Genomic DNA, 18,294 nt, shown 5'->3' with positions numbered 1-18,294 from the left:
GCAGATTGTAATAGGAATCTAGACTAGGTTTGGGATCAGGTTCTTGTAGCTCTGTTTCTTCCTCCTTTACCTGTGGCTATCCTTCCATTTTTTTCTCAAGCTTTTGGGTCTCCTGTAGTTTTGACATTGTCTCCTGTAGAACTGTCTGGGCCTCCTGTAGGATTGTTTTTGGGTCCAGTAGTTCTATATTTTCTTTCCATGTGGGAGATCTAAGAGTCCTCCTTTCCTATGTGATAGGTTCCTTGGAAGGGGATTCTTTCCCTTTAGCAGAGGGTGAATCTTCAATTGTAATTGGCACTTTTGAAGAGGGTTGAGGTTTCCCTATTTTGATTCTTGTGCTCTTCCTAGCCCTGAAATACATGGAGGCTTGCCTTTTCCTCTTTTGTTTTGGCTTGATTGGTGTACTAAGGGTAGTGAGAGCAACTGCTGCCTCTCTTTCTAGAGTCTCAGGGGACACTTCTCCTTGTTCTGTATTTTTTGCCTCTTTCTCTCCTCCTTTTGTCTCTTTTTCTGTCTCTGTTTCTTCCTGCTCTGTTTCTTCAGTTTGCTCCTCCTCTATCTTAGTTTCTTCCTTCTTCCTTTCTTGTCTTGCTAAGTCAACAGTTGCTTCACCTTCTCCCCCTTGCTGCTCTTCCTCCTCACTGCTAGTAGCACTGACATCATAGGTTAGGGCTTTTATGTCATCCTCTATTGTCATGTTTCGGAAGATTTCCCATGTTATAGGGAGTGTAAATGTATGGAGGGCTTCTTCCACTAAAATTTTGATTAACCCATGGTGAGCTAGCTGCTCTGAATTTCCTACTTGAACTTTAGTGCTGGAGTCAATGAGAGACTGCAGGAGGAAGTAGGGGATGCTGAGCTTCTGAGGGGCTTGAGTGTCCATGCCATACCTTAATTCATGAAGGATCCTAAAGTGGTAACCATAGACAATGTTGTACCTCCCCTCACAAGAAATATATTTGATTATTTGGTAGCTAACCTCATCCCAAGGATATGGTATGCTAACCCTTCTAATGCCATTTTTATCATCTACATGGGTTTCATTATTCTGGAAGAAGTTTTTCTTAGCACCCTGGCCAATTGGTTTCTCATCCTTACTCCAAGGCAGCCCAAGAGGAAGGGTAGTGACTCTACTGATAAATTCAGGGGTTTTCTCCATGGAAAGACCTCTAAAGGTGACAATGGCATGTGTTCTTGAGTGAGGGACCAGAGAGTGGGAAAATTCTTGAGAAATTTCCTCATCAAACCCTCGGAATTTCTAAAAAAAGTTTATCCAATTTACTCTTGTTAATATGTCCACTACCTGGGGATGTGCATGGAGCTTGGAGGAGTTGGTGGGCTCCTTCCTCATAAAACCTCCTATCATTTTATTTATGCTTCTTTGGGAAACCAAATATGGGCAAGGAGACAACAATTTTTGAAGAAAAACAGAGAAACAGAGAGACTGTGTTTTTTTAGAAATAAGCAAAAAAAAAATTATGTGTTTCCTCCACCTAAAGGCTTGATTTCACCCTTGAATTTGAACCACTGCTTGCACATTTTGATATTCAATGGGGGTATGCATAGAACCTACCTCCTCAGCCCGAGAATCATGCTAAAACTCGTGTTTTCTCCCTTCAAAACAACTCACTGGCCCTCCTGTAGAAGACTGTTGTCCCTCCTGTAGAATTCCTGTAGGTGCTCCTGTAGAACCTGTAAGTGCTCCTGTAGAAAACGTCTAGAGCAGGAATATGGGAGAGATCAATGGAGAATGATGGTTACAAGGCTATGGGGGCACGAGGAGATTGTAGGAGCGGAGTTTCGAGGAGAGAATGAAGGAAAAGGTGGTGAGAGTGCTTGGGGAGAAGTACTTATTGCCCTTTATGGATATTTCTGGTGATGGAGGGTGAGCTGGAAAAGTGTACATTGGCCATATTCAGACCGTTGTTCCCCACCTACCTTGCCATCATGGCTCTTTCCTCGTAATCATCCCCCATGATTGCATCGGAGTTCACACTTCCTCCACTACCTGTCCTTAATATCTTTCTTGAGTTGACTGTGCGCACATGTGGGTGACATCTTCGGATGAGTGGAGTCAACTAGATGAAGGTGGCCAAGTTAATTGGCTACCTTTCCCTTGTTCAACCTCAACCATCTCGTTGATGTTGCATGCCTCCTAATTACACATATGCAAACAGAGAAGCGGGTTAGTTACTTACCTGAGATCCGAATGCATTTGTTGTGAGGTGTTGTGGCTCTCTCTCTACTGCATGCCTTTGTTTCATTTATTACATGTTGTCTGTTTGCTGATGTGTGGTTGTGCCTTGTCTAGGTTCTTCTCTGGCTAGATCTGAGCTTCAAGTGTCTTCTTCAACCTTCATATTTGCACCCTCTTGCTGCTGATGCTGGATTTTAATATGATCAACTGCTACAAGAATTCCTACAGGAGCTCCTATAGCTGCTTTTCCCCTTGAAACTTCAGCTTCTTTATGTGCTTGGAGTTTTGACGATGATGCCAGAGATGTAGATAGAGATGGAGAGGTAATAGGTAGGCTTCAGGTGAAGTGGATGGTGATGTTTCCTTTCTTATTTTTTGTTTTTTTTTTCTTTTCCTGAAAAACTACTTTTTTCTGTGTTTTTCTTGGACAGGAAGAAGAATGATTCTTGGGATGTGATGTAGGCTTGGAAATGATGGCAAGGAGGTTTGAAGACTGCAGGAGGATTTATATATTTTTTATGAAGCTTCCCTATCCCTTAAACTTCCTTTTATATCCATTTTTGGCTCTCTGTAATTCCTACAGGAGCCTCCTGTAGAAAACACGGTTTTTGAAAAAGAAGCACAGTGAGGTGAAAAAAATGCCAAGAATGATGGAGAAAGGTGTGAGAAGGTAGGATAGGTGCTGGTGTTAGTTTCAGGGCTCCCTTAACACCTTCTTATTCTTCCTGTAGTCCTCCTGCAAACTTTCAATGCAACTGAAATTTTATTTTATTTTTCTCTTTTTCTTTTTTCTTTTTTCTTTTTTTTTCTTTTTTTTTTAAACAATTAGGGCACCTCAGGAAGGTTTTCACCCTAATTGCCTGCTCTAGGTGCCTCCAAGGTAGGCTTTCACCCAGGGATCTTATTTTTCTCTCTTCTTTTTTTGACATCGTTGAGCCGCCTCAGAAGAGGTTTTCAACCCAATGGTGGGACTCAAGCGCCTCATGGAGGTTTTCACTTGAGTCCTTATTTTTTTCTTTTTCTTTTTCTTCAGTGAGTGGGTGAAGTGGAGGCTAATACATGCTCCAATACCATCACTGTCTTATTGAAATCTTCAAAGAAATCTCGCTTGGAGAGGGGTTTCTTGTATACTTTCAACCGATGTCCATTGACAAGCATGTGGATGGCTTCATCATCAATGGTTCTGATCAGAACTGAACCATTGTCATTACATTTCTCCATGGTGTAGGGTCCCAGCCATCTTGTCCTTAGCTTTCCATTGAAATATTTGTATCTTGAATCATAGAGTAGTGCCCAATCTCCCTCTTGGAATTGCTTCTCCTTGATATTTTTGTCATGCCATATCTTCTCTGAAGCTGAACTACCTCTGTATGGAGAAGGGCATGCATTTTTTGTTCATCCAATCCATTGAGCTGAAGTAATATTTCTTTCTGTGCATGGATGAGGTCTAGGTCCAGCTGAGTTTCCATCCTTAGGGTATTGAATTAAAATTCTATTGACAGCAAAGCCTTCTTCCCATAGACCAGCTCATAGGGTGTGAACCCTGTGGTGGTCTTCCATGTTGTGTTGTAGGCCCAAGTGGCCTCAACTAATCTGTCTGCCCAATCTTTTCTGCTGCTACTCACTACCTTTGTCAAGATCCCTTCCAATGCTCTGTTAGTGACCTCCACCTGCCCATTGGCTTGTGGATGGTAAGGGGTCGAAGTCCTGTGCTTGATTCTATGATGTGTGAGCAGGTCTTCAATCAAATTGGAAGTGAACTGACTACCTTAATCTGTGACCAAATCTCTTGGATAATCAAACTTGTAGAATATGTTCTCTCTCAAAAATTTGGCTACTTTTTCCTTTGTCGCTGCTTTGATTGCTTTTGTCTCTGCCCACTTTGTCAGGTAATCAGTGCACACAATGATGTATTGTTTATGCTTTGAAGGAGGGCTAATAGGCCCCACAAAGTCCATGCCCCACTTCTCAAATGGCTCAAAGGTCACTTGAGGTTGCATGGGCATCTCATCCTTTGGAGTAGGTTTCCCCATCCTCTGACACCATTCACACTGGCTGGTATATCTCCTCACATCCTGATGAAGAGTGGGCAAGTAGTAGCCTGCTTGCAGTATCTTGAAGGCAGTTATTTTTGCTACAAAATGACCTCCACAAGGCCCGTCATGACAATTCAGGAGGATGTCAAAGACTTCCTCCTCCCTGACACATCTTCTCAAGATCTTATCTGGGCCAAGTTTGAAGAGGTTACCCCCAATCCAAGTGAAAGGGTCGCTTTTCCTTACTATCTTGCTCTTCTCTTTTGAGGACAGGTGTGGCGGGAACTATGCTGATACCAAGTAGTTTGCTATATTAGCAAACCATGGAGAGAGTACGAAGATAGCAAACAGATGTTCATCTATCATTTGGTCATCCACCATTTCTTCTTCACCTGCAGGCAAATTTACTCTAAACAAAAAGTCAGCAAAAACATTTTCCTTACCAGGCTTATCAATAATGGTCAAGTCAAACTGCTGCAGTAAAAGCAACCATCTAATAATGCGAGCATTTACATCTGTTTTGTTCATTAAATATCTAATTGCAGCATGATCAGTGTGCACAAAGGTTTGATAGCCTCTGATATAATGTCTGAATTTGTTTAAGGAATGCACGACAGCTAGGAGTTCCTTCTTGGTCACTGTATAGTTTAACTCGGCCTTTGACAATTTTTTTCTTATAAAGTATATGGCATAAGGAAATTTTTTATCAATTTTCCCCAAGGTTGCTCCTATTGCTTTGTTCAAGGCATCTATGTGAATGTGGAAAGGTAGGGCCCAGTTTGGGCCTCTCAGAATTGCAGTAGTCACGAGCTTGCTCTTCAAGGTATCTAGGGCTTCTTGACAGTTTTTCGACCATATAAACTCGACATCTTTACCTAAGAGGCCAAACAAAGGAGAGGCTAGCTTGCTAAAATCTTTAATGAATCTCCGATAATACCCAGCTAAGCCTAGGAAACTTCTAACATCTCTTACTTTTTGAGGAGGTGGGACCCTTTGGATGATGGAAATTTTGTTGGGGTCCACCTACAGTCCTTGTTGAGATATTGCATGCCCTAACATGGTCTCTTCAGTCATCAAAAATTCACATTTTTCCAAACTGAGGGATAGGTTCATCTCAATACACTTGTCTAGAACTTTTCCTAGGCTAGATAAAGCTTCCTGGAAGTCAGAGCCATAAGGAGTAAAGCCAGCCATGTATATCTCTACTACATCATGAATTAATTCATAAAATATACTCAGTACCGCTCTTTGGAAAGTGGCTGGAGCGTTACATAAACCAAAGGAAGGACCCAGTTGTTGGGTTGTATTATATTCTTTCCACGACTAGCCCACGTAGTTAACCAGGGGGTTAGAGGGGGGGCAGAGCACCCCCTTCATTGTGCCGATTGTGTAGCGAGGGGGGTCATAGGGGGTTTGAGGTGTACTCGTAACCCCACTTTATGGGGTCCGGGGCAGTGCCCCAGAAAATTTTGGTTTTGGACCCTATGTTAGGCTGGGCAGACCCACCTATGGTTTTGTGCATGATTCTCGCACATGTTTCTTGGACGTGATGGTTTTCGGTCCATGGTATTGGATTCTTCAGCATGTATAAATATGTATTGTAACATTGAAAGGAACATAATGAAAAATCAAGCTGGTAGTCCCGGTTTTGGGATCCAGGGGAAAATCTCTGTGTATATGTGTTTTATGAGTTATTCTCTCGCATTGTTTATTTTCTGTGTTTTAGAATTCCTATGCAGGTAATTTCTGTACGGGGTTAAAACCTACATTTGGTATTAGAGTTGTTTTGGCTTCAAGGGGATGCCTTTGTTGCTTAGGGGTTTCGCTCAGGCCTGTGGTAGACCCTGTTCAGTGGAAGATCTATGAGATCGATTCTGGTGGTGAAAGACGATGGCGAGCAGTGGAAAGATAGAGATCGAGAAATTTAATGGTCAAAGTTTTGAGTTGTGGAAACTCAAGATGGAGGATCTGTTGGTGCATAAAGATCAGTGGATCGTGGTAGATCTGGATACTAAACCAATGGGAGTGTCCGATGAAGAATGGAAGAAGTTGGATCAGAAGGCAAAGAACACAATACAATTGTGTGTCTTAGATTCAGTATTGCTGAATGTATCAAGGGAAGCTACAGCGAAGGCTTTGTGGGACAAGTTAGGGACTTTGTACCAATCTAAGTCTCTGGTGAATAAACTGTTCCTGCGAAAAAAGTTGTATAACCTGAGGATGAAAGATGGAGACTCGGTGACATAAAATCTAAACGCATTCAATACAGTGGTAAGTTAGTTAGCATCTGTTGATATTAAAATTTCAGATGAAGATAAGTGCATCAATTTGTTGTGTTCTCTACCAGATTCGTGGGATAGTCTGGTTATTGCAATAGGTAGCAATGCAACTACCTTGCAGTTTGATGAAATAGTCTTAGCCTTGCTGACGGAGGAGATGAGACAGAAAAATATGGATAGCCATAATGGTGATGCCTTGTCTATACGAGGACGGTCCCAGAACAGAAACAAAAATAAGTCATCGAGTGGGAGATCTAAATCTAGAGGGAGATCTAAATCTCCAGGAAAACCTGTAAAGGTGGTGTGCTGGAAATGCGGAAAGGAAGGGCACTACAAAAGGGACTGTAAATCTAAAGCTCCTGACAAAGGAAAGGGATCTGATGATGCTCCTTCTGTAGAGGTGCAAACCACTTCAGATGAAGGTGGGGATGTGTACTTGGCTTCTTCAAGTACACATGTAGATCAAGAGGCATGGTTGATTGACTCAGGTGCATCATTTCACTTCACTCCCCATAGAGAGTGGTTCTGCGAGTATGAGAAATATGATGGTGGTGATGTCTTCTTGGGGGATGACAGGAAGGCTAAAACCATTGGTCATGGAAAAGTAAAGTTGAAGCTGCAAGGTGGAAGGGTTAGAACACTTCTGGGTGTTCTGCAGATTCCTGCATTAGCCAGAAATCTTATTTATGTAAGCAAGTTGGATGATGCAGGTGTAAAAATAGTGTTCGAGAAGGATACCTACAAAATGGTTCAAGGAGAACTAGTATTGATGCAGGGAGTTCAGATTGGAACTCTGTACAAGCTGCAAGGTAGCACTGTTGTTGATGGGTGCAACAGTTCCGTGGTTCCTGGAAATGAAGCAGAAAATCTAGTGGTCTCTAGAGAGAAGACCATGTTGTGGCCTCAAAGGCTTGGACATATTGGAGAGAAGGGCCTTCGAATACTTCATGGTAAAGGTATGGTAGAAGGTACGAGTAATAGCTCTCTAGATTTTGATTTCTGTGAATATTGTGTATATGGGAAGCAGAATTGGGTGAGTTTCCCCTCTGGTAGTAAGAGGGTGAAACATATATTAGAGCTTGTGCACAGTGATGTGTTTGGACCTGTGAAGTCTCCATATCTAGGTAAGTCTGTGTACTATGTATCATTTATTGATGACTTCTCAAGGAATACATGGATATATTTCCTTAAGAACAAATCTGAAGTCTTTGATAGGTTTAAAGAATTTAAGGCTCTCGTGGAAAATCATACACAGAAGAAGATAATGGTGGAGAGTTTTGCAGCAAGGAATTTGAAGAATTCTGTAAAAAGTGTGGTATAACACAGCAGAAGACTACTCCATATACACCTCAGCGAAATGGAGTTGCAGAAAGAATGAACAAGACGATGGAGAGGGCAAGAAGCATGCTCAGTGGTGCCAGGTTAGGACAAGAATTCTAGGCAAAGGCGGTGGATACTACATGTTACCTGGTCAACGGGTCACCTTCATCAGCGTTGGAGGATAAGACTCCACAAGAGGTATGGACTGGTAAGAAACCCTCTCTTTCACATCTGAGGGTATTTGGATGTGATGCATATGTACATGTTCCAAAGGAGAAACGAACCAAGTTGGATAGTAAATATGAAAAGTGCATCTTTATTGGGTATAAGGATGGTTTAAAGGGTTATAAGCTTTGGAATCCAGTAACAAGGAAGGTTGTGTACAGCCGAGATGTGGTGTTCAGAGAGGTAAAAGATGTTATTAAACATGAAGTTCAACCAAAGGAACCTGAGAAGATAGAGTTTGAGCTAAAGGAGGAAGAATCAGACTCTACAGTAGAGGAGGAATCAGAAGATGAAGAACCACAAACTCCGGGTGTGAGAAGATCGGTTTGAGAAAGAAGGCAGCCAGAAAGGTATAGTCCATCTGCTTTCTGTTCAAATTTTCCTTTGTCTATTACTATTGATGATCCCAGACCTGTGAAGGAAGCAGTGGATTCAGAGGATGGAAAACTCTGGAAAGAGGCCATGGTTGATGAAATGGCATCTCTACACAAAAATGAGGCTTGGGATCTGGTGGATTTGTCGGCTGGAAGGAAACCCATTGGTAGCAAATGGGTGTTCAAAATGAAGACAAATGCAAAAGGAAAATTGGAGAAATACAAAGCTTGGTTGGTAGCAAAAGCCTATTCCCAAGTGCTGGGAATTGATTTTGGTGATATTTTTTCTCCTATTCCCAAGGTAATTTCTATTAGATTACTTTTATCTGTTGTTGATGCTTTTTATTTTGAGGTAGAACAGATGGATGTGAAGACAGCATTTCTTCATGGGGATCTGGAAGAGGAGATCTACATGAAGCAACCTGAAGGTTTTGCGGTGAAGGGTAAGGAAAAACTGGTATGCAAGTTAAAGAAGTCTTTGTATGAGTTAAAATAGACACAAAGGATGTGGTATCAGAAATTTGATACATTTATACGGGGACTTGGCTTCACTAGAAGCAAAGCAGATCACCGTGTGTATTTTAAATTAATTGGTGACTGTGTTATTTATTTGGTCTTGTATGTGGATGATATGTTGCTTGTTGGAAATTACAAAGAAATTATCCAGGATTTGAAGACCCATTTGTCCTCCAAATTCGACATGAAAGATCTTGGTGCGCAAACTATATTTTGGGCATGGAAATTAAAAGAGATCGAACAAAGAGGAAGCTCTGGATAAACTAGAGAAAGTATGTTGAGACAATATTGTAGAGGTTTAATACGCAGGACAGTAAGCCGGTGAAGGTTCTTATTCCTCTAGGTGTGAGGTTATCTGTTTAACATTGTCCCAAGACACAAGAAGAGGAAGAGGACATGTCTCATGTTCCATATCCAAGTGCAGTCAGTAGCCTGATGTATGCAATGGTCTGTACTAGACCAGACATTGCACGTGCAGTGGGAGTATTGAGCAAGTTTATGTCAAAACTAGGGAAGGAGCATTGGACAGCAATGAAGCGGGTTTTCAGGTATTTGCGTGGCACTAGTGATTATGGTTTGTGCTACCAAGGAAGACCAGGATTGGACAAAGTGTTGGATATTCTTGGCTTTGTTGATGCAGACTGGGTTGGAGATCTGGATCAGAGAAGATCTACAAGTGGGTATGTGTTTAACCTATTTGGAGGTGCAATCAGTTGGATGAGTAAGAAATAATCTATAGTGGCACTATCAACTACAGAGGCAAAATACACGGCAGCCACTCATGCAAGCAAGGAAGCAGTTTGGTTGTAGAGACTGTGTTCAAGTATGGGGTTAGTACAAGAAGCTATAAGGATAGACTGTGACGGCCAAAGTGTAATTTTCTTGGAAAAGAACCCTGCATATCATTCAAAGACAAAGCACATTGATGTTCAGTATCACTTTGTGAGGGATATGATAGAAGACAAAAAGGTGTTGCTGGTAAAGGTGGACACTTTGAAGAATACTACAGATGCGTTGACAAAATCTGTGAGCTCTGAGAAGTTCTCTTGGTGTAGAGAAACAATGGGCATTGCAGGGCTGGATAAATGACTAATCTCTCTTATGGACCCCTGTGGAAAGAAAAAAACAAGTGGGAGAATGTTGGGTTGTGTTATATTCTTTCCACGACTAGCCCACATAGTTAACCAGGGGGTTAGAGGGGGGACAAAGCACCCCCTTCGTTTTGTCGATTGTGTAGCGAGGGGGGGTCACAGGGGGTTTGAGGCATACCCATAACCCCACTTTATGGGGTCCGGAGCAGCGCCCCGAAAAATTTTGGTTTTGGACCCTATGTTAGGTTGGGTGGACCCACCTATGGTTTTGTGCATGATTTTCGCACATGTTTTTTGGACGCAATGGTTTTTGGTACATGGTATTGGATGCTTCAGCATGTATAAATACGTATTGTAACATTGAAAGGAACATAATGAAAAATCAATTTGGTAGTCCTAGTTTTGGGATCCAGGGGAAAATCTCTATGTATATGTGTTTTATGTGTTATTCTCTTGCATTGTTTATTTTCTGTGTTTTAGAATTCGTATGCTGGTAATTTCTATACAGGGTAAAAACCTACACCGGTATGCAAAGGTACCCCAAGGACAAGTGAAAGTGGTCTTATCTTGGTCTTCCGGGCTGATTCGAATCTAATTTTACCTGCTAAACCCATCTAGGAAAGAGAAAAAAAAATTCCCTGCTAGACCGTCTAACACTTGATCTATGAAAGGTAAAGGAAAATGGTCCTTTTTAGTGGCTTTGTTCAATTCCCGATAGTCGACACAGATTCTCCACTTACCATTTTTCTTGGGCACTAGCACCAAAGGAGAGACCCATTCACTGTCAGATATGGGATACATGAATCCTGCATCAAACAATTTATGCAGTTCTTCCTTAACAATATCTTTGAGTGCTAGATTTATCCTCCTTTTAGGCTGCATGACTAGCTTGCAATCCTCCTTAATGTATATATGATGAGTGCATACTGAAGGGTGCACTCCTTCATCTCCTTATAACTCCAGGCGAAGGCATCTAGGTGTTTTCCCAGCAGGCTACACAGTTCCTTCTCTTGGGAAGTGGATAGGGATGGATTGATTTTTAAGGTTCTTTCTGGGCCGAACTCTATATTCTTAAAATGGAGATAGGTGGAGTCAGCCGCACAAAGATCAGTTGAGGGGTTATTTTGGGTTTCTCTTACTATGTCCTCTAAGGGTGATACACTGGGAGGTGGATTCTGAGTCAAATTTTCAATCATATCATCCTCATCTTGTGGTTTACCCCCCATGGTGATTTCTAATGCACAAAGCGGTGCATAATAGACTTCATCCTCATCTTCCTCCTCCAACCATAGAGGTAGATCATGTTCTAACAAGGGTTAGGCAGGAGGATATAGGATTAATTGCTTGGACATATGCCCGTTCTTTATGGTCATGTTCCCAGCTCGACAGATGATGTAGGCATCAGCAGTAGCCAACCAGGGTCTTCTCAGAATGAGAGGATACCTAGTGAGCTTTGCCTTTGGCTGGAGAACTAAGAAATCAGCAGGGTACTCCCAAGAATCAATGGAGACCATCACATCTTCCACAATCCCCTCAAGCGTCACAGTGGAGCAGTCTGCTAACTGTAGCACGGTCGTGATCTTCCTCAAGGAGCCCTAGAGGTTGAGTTTGAGCATTGTGTCCTTTGTCATCACATTAATGGAAGCTCCTAGATCAATCAAGGTGTGTGGGATCATGGTTCCATTGATGTGGACATCAACTACTGGACTTCCAGGGTCCAGATGCTTTAGACAGATTGCCTGCCCCAACATCAGGTTGAACAGTTGCCCTATGACATTGATGTTTGGGGCATCTCTCTTGCGCCTTCCTGGATGCCTAAAGCACTTCTCTTTTATCAACCTATTGTAGATAGGCACATCTTTTATGGCTTGGAGAAGTGGTGTCTTCACACATAAATGTTTCAATTCCCCCAGGAGTTCAGTTTCTTCTGGGGTAGGTTGAACTGTCATGAATAGTCTCTCAAGAAAGGGTGGAATTTCTTTAGGTTCATTTTTCTCTTTATCTTCCTCGACCTCCCTGGGTGGAGGCTGGCTATCTGAGAGAACTTTCCCAGATTGCAAGTTAATTTCCTGAATCTCCATAGCATAAGTTGGGCATGATGGTTCCCCACTATACACTTACTGAGCCTATCTGTTGTTTAGGTTCGGATTTGGCTGGGCAGGCATTTGGGGTTGCTTTGGTGGAGCAGGAGGTAACGGATGTGGTTGGGCAGGTGGTGGAGGCAAAATATTGGGAAGAGAGTTGTATTGGGGCCTCCACCCCTGATGAGATGCATTCCACTGAGGCTACGGCTAAGCATAGGATTGAAATGAATGGGTGGCTGGTTGGGCATGATATTGAGATGAGAAGGACCAAGGAGGAGCCGTGGACTAGGAAGGATGAGCAGGGGGACCCCAAGAAGGTATGGAAGTGACTTGGTTGCGGTTGTAGTATGCCTGAGATGTTCCTTGCATCCCCTGCTAATATGGTCTAGGTCCATGCGGCCTTCTTTGGTTTATGTAATAGAGTTGTTCAGTGACTCCCTCAGCCCCTTGACATACAACTTTAAGTCTGGGTAAGGAAGGACACTTGTCTGTGGAATGATTTTCTTTATAGACTAAACAAACTTCTATAGAGTTCAATGGGCATTCATTCCTAGGATGCCTTCTGGTGCACCTAGGGCAAAAAATGGCCAAAGCCCTCTCTGCTTCCTCTTGTTTCCTTTTTATATGGAAGGTATCCATTTGCATGGCAAGAGTCTATAGTATCTCACTCTTGAAGTCTTCCAGCATGTTTCCAATTTCTCATTTAATGGATGAGTTAGAGGAAGAGGTACTGGCTATGGGTTGACTCCCCCTACCTTTCTTTCTGGCTGTTCTAGAATGGTTTCTAAAAACAGTCTTTATGTCCTCATAAGATAGTTGGTAGATGTCTCCCCCGGCCAGTAGATGGAGGGTGTCTAAAAGATCTTCCCGAATTCCCCTGAGCAGGACCAGCTTCAGAGGCTCAGGTTAAAGTGTACACCTGGCCCTTTTGTAACTGAGCTGGAACCTCTCCTCATAGTCTTCCAGGGACTCATCACTTCCTATAGTCATTCGGAAAATTTCTTCTTTAGTATCTTTTGACCTACAATAGTCTCGATACTTGTTGTTAAAGGCTTACTGCAGCTGAACCCAAGTTGTGATGCTACTGTCAGGCAATCCCATGAACCAACGTAGTGCTACATCCTTGAGAGTAGAAGGGAACAGTTTCATATTTTTCTCATCTTCTGCATAGTCATAGGTTCGACAGATAACAACAAACTCAAACAAAAAGGTGTCAGGATCTTCTGTAGTTAGACCATGGAAATGAGGTAGGGCGGAAGGGCTTATATTCTTCATTTTTGTGTCGCCATTGGTTTCTCGAATGGGAAAAGTACCCTCTATTCTCTCTCCATTCCCCCTAGCTTTTTTGTGTTCAGCCATTGGCTTCAAAGGAGTGTTTTCTTCTTCTTCTTCCCCTGTAGGTTCTTCAAATATGTCTTGTTGTTCACCTAAGAGTTCTTCTTGATCGCAGCCTTCGAAGAAGAGAGAAGGCTGGCTGTGTGAAGCAGTGGGGGCGTTGGGAAAAAAATTTCTAGAATTATCTCTATTCCTACGAGGCATGAAAGGAAATATTTTTGGTTAGTTTTTGTTTCTTTTTTTTCCACACTGAAAGTACCTGCAAAATTGAAATTGATTGAACAAAACAAATTGTAACTAGCTGAAATAAACTTGCTAAATGGAAATTTGCATAATTGAAGAGGAAATAAAGGAAATGCAGAACTTGGAAGAAGAGAAATGACTAATCTACTTTTGCTGAAATGAAATTTGTAGAATTGAAAAGGAAAGCAAGAAAATGCGGAACTGAAGGAAAAGAAAGGACTAGTCTACTTTTGATGAAATAAACTATTAGCAAAATGTTGCAAGAAAAAAATAGAAGAAAGCAGTAATCACAGAATACTCTGACGTTTTCCTGGCAACGGCACCAAAAATATGGTGAGCACTAGTATTTCAGCGATAATGCTACAACTCTTGGGCTGCCTACTTTACTCTTATCAACCCGGTAGTTCATAACAAACTTGGAAGCGACGGTGTTGTATGCACAAGTACTAGTTCTTACTGCAGGTTGTCACTTGGTCAGCTGGCACAAGATCACTAGGAGCTCAAGCCAACTTCTATGGATTCCAGAAGAAGATCTATATGTGATGAAAGGAGAGAAAGACTACTCTACAGATACTACTCTAACTGCAGAAAGGAGAAAGACTGAAATGTAAAGCAAACCAAGTAAATCCTAATTAACCAACTAATCCTACTTTTGCAGAAAGCACTATGAAAACCATGAAAAGAATGCCATTATATATTCAAGAGAGTAAACAACATCTAACTAAGCTATTTCTAGAATTAAATGAGCAAAAAACATCTTTTTGGATTTTTATGTATTTTTATGTGAATTTGTCATGCATGTAATTTATTTGTTTGTGAATGTGGCAGCAAATAGGTGGTGTTAAAGGGCGGTTTTAGGACTTGAGAGGATGGAGGATGGTGTGGATGGGTCCTAAGAGGTCTCAGGTTGTCTTCTAGAGGCTTTTCCCACACTCAGCCTTCAAAAGGAAGCCTACATGAAAATCTACAGGAGGACACAGGAAATCTATAGGAGGAAAAACAATGTTCTACAGGAGGCCTACAGGAGGAGGCCAAGAGCATTTTTCACTGTTTTGAATGTGTGATAGTGGGTGGAAAAGGTGGATGAATGTTGAAATGAAGTGTTAGGGCACCTAGGATCTACCAAGAATCATTAGGAGAGAGAAAGATGATTGGATTTGCTCAAGGAGAGAGGAAGAAATTCTATGGAAAATGCAGGAAACTAAGGCAGAATTGAGGGGAGACTTGGGCGAACTATAGGGAATGGACCATATGGAGGATGGGATGGCTGGTACACTAACCTACTGCTAGAAGATATTTTCTACATAAACAATTGACAGTCGACCAATGAGTTTAAGCAAGCAATGAAATATGTGCATCTAGAAAAACAAAGTTTTGCATCAAACTAGTCTAAACTGTGATCTATGAAAGGAAATGCTGATAATTGCTGCAAGAAAGGAAAGAATGGAAGAATACTACTGTAAATCGAGAAGTGAGCATGATTAAGAAGTTATGAAGCAAAGCAAAACTAAACTATTAACCACCAAAAAGTTGCAAACACTAGAAGTCCTATGAATGAGGAAAATCTGTGTTTTTAGGGCAGCAAGAGGGTCTTTGCATCAAATCATGGTCCCAAAGGGAGGAAGAGAGGCCAAGGCATTGTTTCTAGCCTTTTTAATCTCTTCTCTACAACTACTTAACCTGCTATAGAAAGTACAAATGGAAGAAAACCACTGAATCATCAAAAGCAACCTATTATTAACCATAAAAGAAATTCATCTAACAGCAACCTAATCTACGAACTGAAATAATACATACAAATACAAGTAAAGAGAAGCTTGGCTGCTTGGATTGGGCCCTAACCCAAGAGATTCAGCCCTCTGAGGTAACTCAGTGCTAACTAAAAAGGAATCCATCTTTATTTCAAAAACAATAACAAGATTACATGGAACTGTCAAAATAATAAGCTCGAAGTTGAGCAGATCTTACATAAGCAAAAGTACAACAAAAATCCAACAAATATCTGACCCTAGTGAGGCCCTAGGCCTCTCTACTTATACAAATGAAGCTATGAATAGCTTTCTTAAAATTAGGGAGGCTTGGCTCCCAAAACTCGAGATAATCATCAATCATCCTCCACTTGCTCGGTTGCCTTCTAGTGCATGACTTAGCTGCTTGTACTTCGAGTTGAATGAAGGGGAATTCAAAGTGAGGAGTAATAAATGCAGGGGATTCCCTCCTATAAGTCCTCTTCTTTGTCTACTTTGAGTTATTGCTGCCATTTTTCCACTGGATCCTTGACTTTAACCTCAAAATTCATCAATAATCTACATTAAACACATATTAGACCACATGGAATCATAACTAACTCAACTCACTCTATAAGCATAAATATAATTAGAAAATCATACAATAATCTAAGAGAATGGTTGATTTGACTAGGTTAGGAGGTAAAATGAGCCCATATAATTACCCATTTATGAGGCTCATCATGCGCGGCATTGACTGCCACGAGGACAAATGAGGATTTTTCGCGGACTATACTGGAGGGCGAGATGGAGCCTCACACAGGCGGTGCATCCACCTGACTAGCCGTAGGAAGAACAGTCTTGGAACTCCATGTAGCTGGAAGAGAGAGCGGGACTATAAATTATTCTTCCTGACAGCTGCGCGCTCTGACAGGTGCGCGTAGGAACAGCCTGTCACAAGGTTCGCGCCCACGCGGGGGCGATGCGTTGCTGTGTGGGTAGGCTGGGAAGTGACCTTTGGCGTCACTATTCATGACGGGATGTCCGATTTAAGGCCAAATGGAGTGGGCGGCGAGCATTTAAGAAAGGAGTTATGGGCAAGATTTCAGAAAATCTGCTGCCAAGAAAGCATTGATGGCCCGGAATTGGGGGGAACAGTCGATTTCAAATTCAGGAGGCGCTATAAAACTCCAAGGGCTAGCTAGTAGACAACACTTGGTCAATTGAGATTTGAGCGGTTGAACAAAGCACAGAGTGTTGAGAGCCGAGCGATAATAGAGCCTTTAAGTTCGTGAAAAACCACATATAGTGCAGAAATGATGATGGCCACTGAGGATGGGTTGGGCATTGAAGAAGGAACCATCAGCGAGGCCGCGCAGACCTACAATGTTCCCGAAGGCACTAGGGTTGTTCCAGAAATCCCTAAATCACCCTGGACACCGAGACCAAAGAAAGATAAACAGGCAATGGGACCAGTACGCATGTCCCTGAGGACTCCGCGGCACAAATTATCAATGGAAGAAAAAGGCAAGGCAGACACCATTGAAACAAATGAAGAGGAAGAGGACTTCTAGGCTCTGATTGCCACAGTAGAGGAAGAAGAATACATGGAGGAAGACATCCAACCAATGCACTTTGCAACAAAATTTCCCAAGTATGTCCCTCCACGGAAAGGGAAAGCCAAAGGACCAAAGGATTTGGATGCAACAAGGAGTGCACTCCAGAGCACGCTCCTCCCCGATGGAATTACCTTTGATGGTCCGCTCCTAGGCCACATGCCCACCCTGAAATTTGATGACTGGGACCTCACAGACAACGAAAGGTTCCCACCCTTAGAGATGGTGATTCTAATGAAACAAAATACGGAGGGGCCAGTGATAACATTGGAGCCGCGGAAATGGTTGCGCGGTGTGGAAAAGGTCGAGTTGCTTCATCTGCTATGGATACCACATTTTCACCACGTGTCCATCACCATTTTCGTCATCAGGCAGTTGCTTACCTGGTGCATGATGGGTACTTATGGCTGAAGGAGCCTATTCCCATCACAGCAGATCTCATCCACCAGATTTCTCGGCTTCCTTGTAAGGGAAAGGACCTCGCAACGATAGCAAGGAAAAGCAGTGACTTGGCTCTCGCAGAGGCCATGAAGAAAAAATATAAGCTCGAGAAGAAAAAGAGGGGTTACGCTATCACTGGTATCAAGGATAAAGGGGTGCACGTAGCCACCCAACTCCTGGCTTGTAAAGTAATGAGAAAATGTTGCGGCGATGAAGTACCAACACTAGTAGTTGTGTTGGCCGAACAGTGTCTGGAAGGGGTCCAGTTCAACTGGGTCGAGTTCCTCTGTGAAGAATTTTTGCTCAACTTCTAGGAGGCCCAAGAATGAGGTAAGACCTTCCAATACGCATGGATGCTCTTATCCATCTTGCTGATAGTGGGGGAACTATCGAAGGATAGCCAGCTCTCGAGCATCAACCGAGACTTACCAAAGGCCATGAAGTACGCTTCGCTCTTGGCCACCAAGGACGCGAAACGGATTCATGATAACAAGATTTTATGGGTGCTCATGGAGGTGAGCATCCGGATGTGGATTAATAAGAGGCCACGCCTGTTCCCCACAGTGAACAATAGTCTATAGATTTGCGTAGACTTCAAGGTTGACATGCACAACATCTACATCCGGGCGCGAAAATATGCGACGTAGTAGTGGACAAAGCTCCCATTCATAGCCATTGACAACGTGATCTTTAGAGTGTTAGAGACATGGCCTCCCAAGTGGCGTGCCACAGATTTGGAAAAGTTGTAGAAGACAACAGCACAGAAATGGAAGGATGATGCCAAGCAGCGCATCACCCAACTAGCCGAGA

Source organism: Pinus tabuliformis, chromosome 5_2, assembly GCF_031772625.1.
Source record: "Pinus tabuliformis cultivar Carrire ecotype Pingquan chromosome 5_2, CPIR1, whole genome shotgun sequence".
NCBI lineage: Eukaryota > Viridiplantae > Streptophyta > Pinopsida > Pinales > Pinaceae > Pinus > Pinus tabuliformis.
This window is presented reverse-complemented; position numbering follows the sequence as displayed.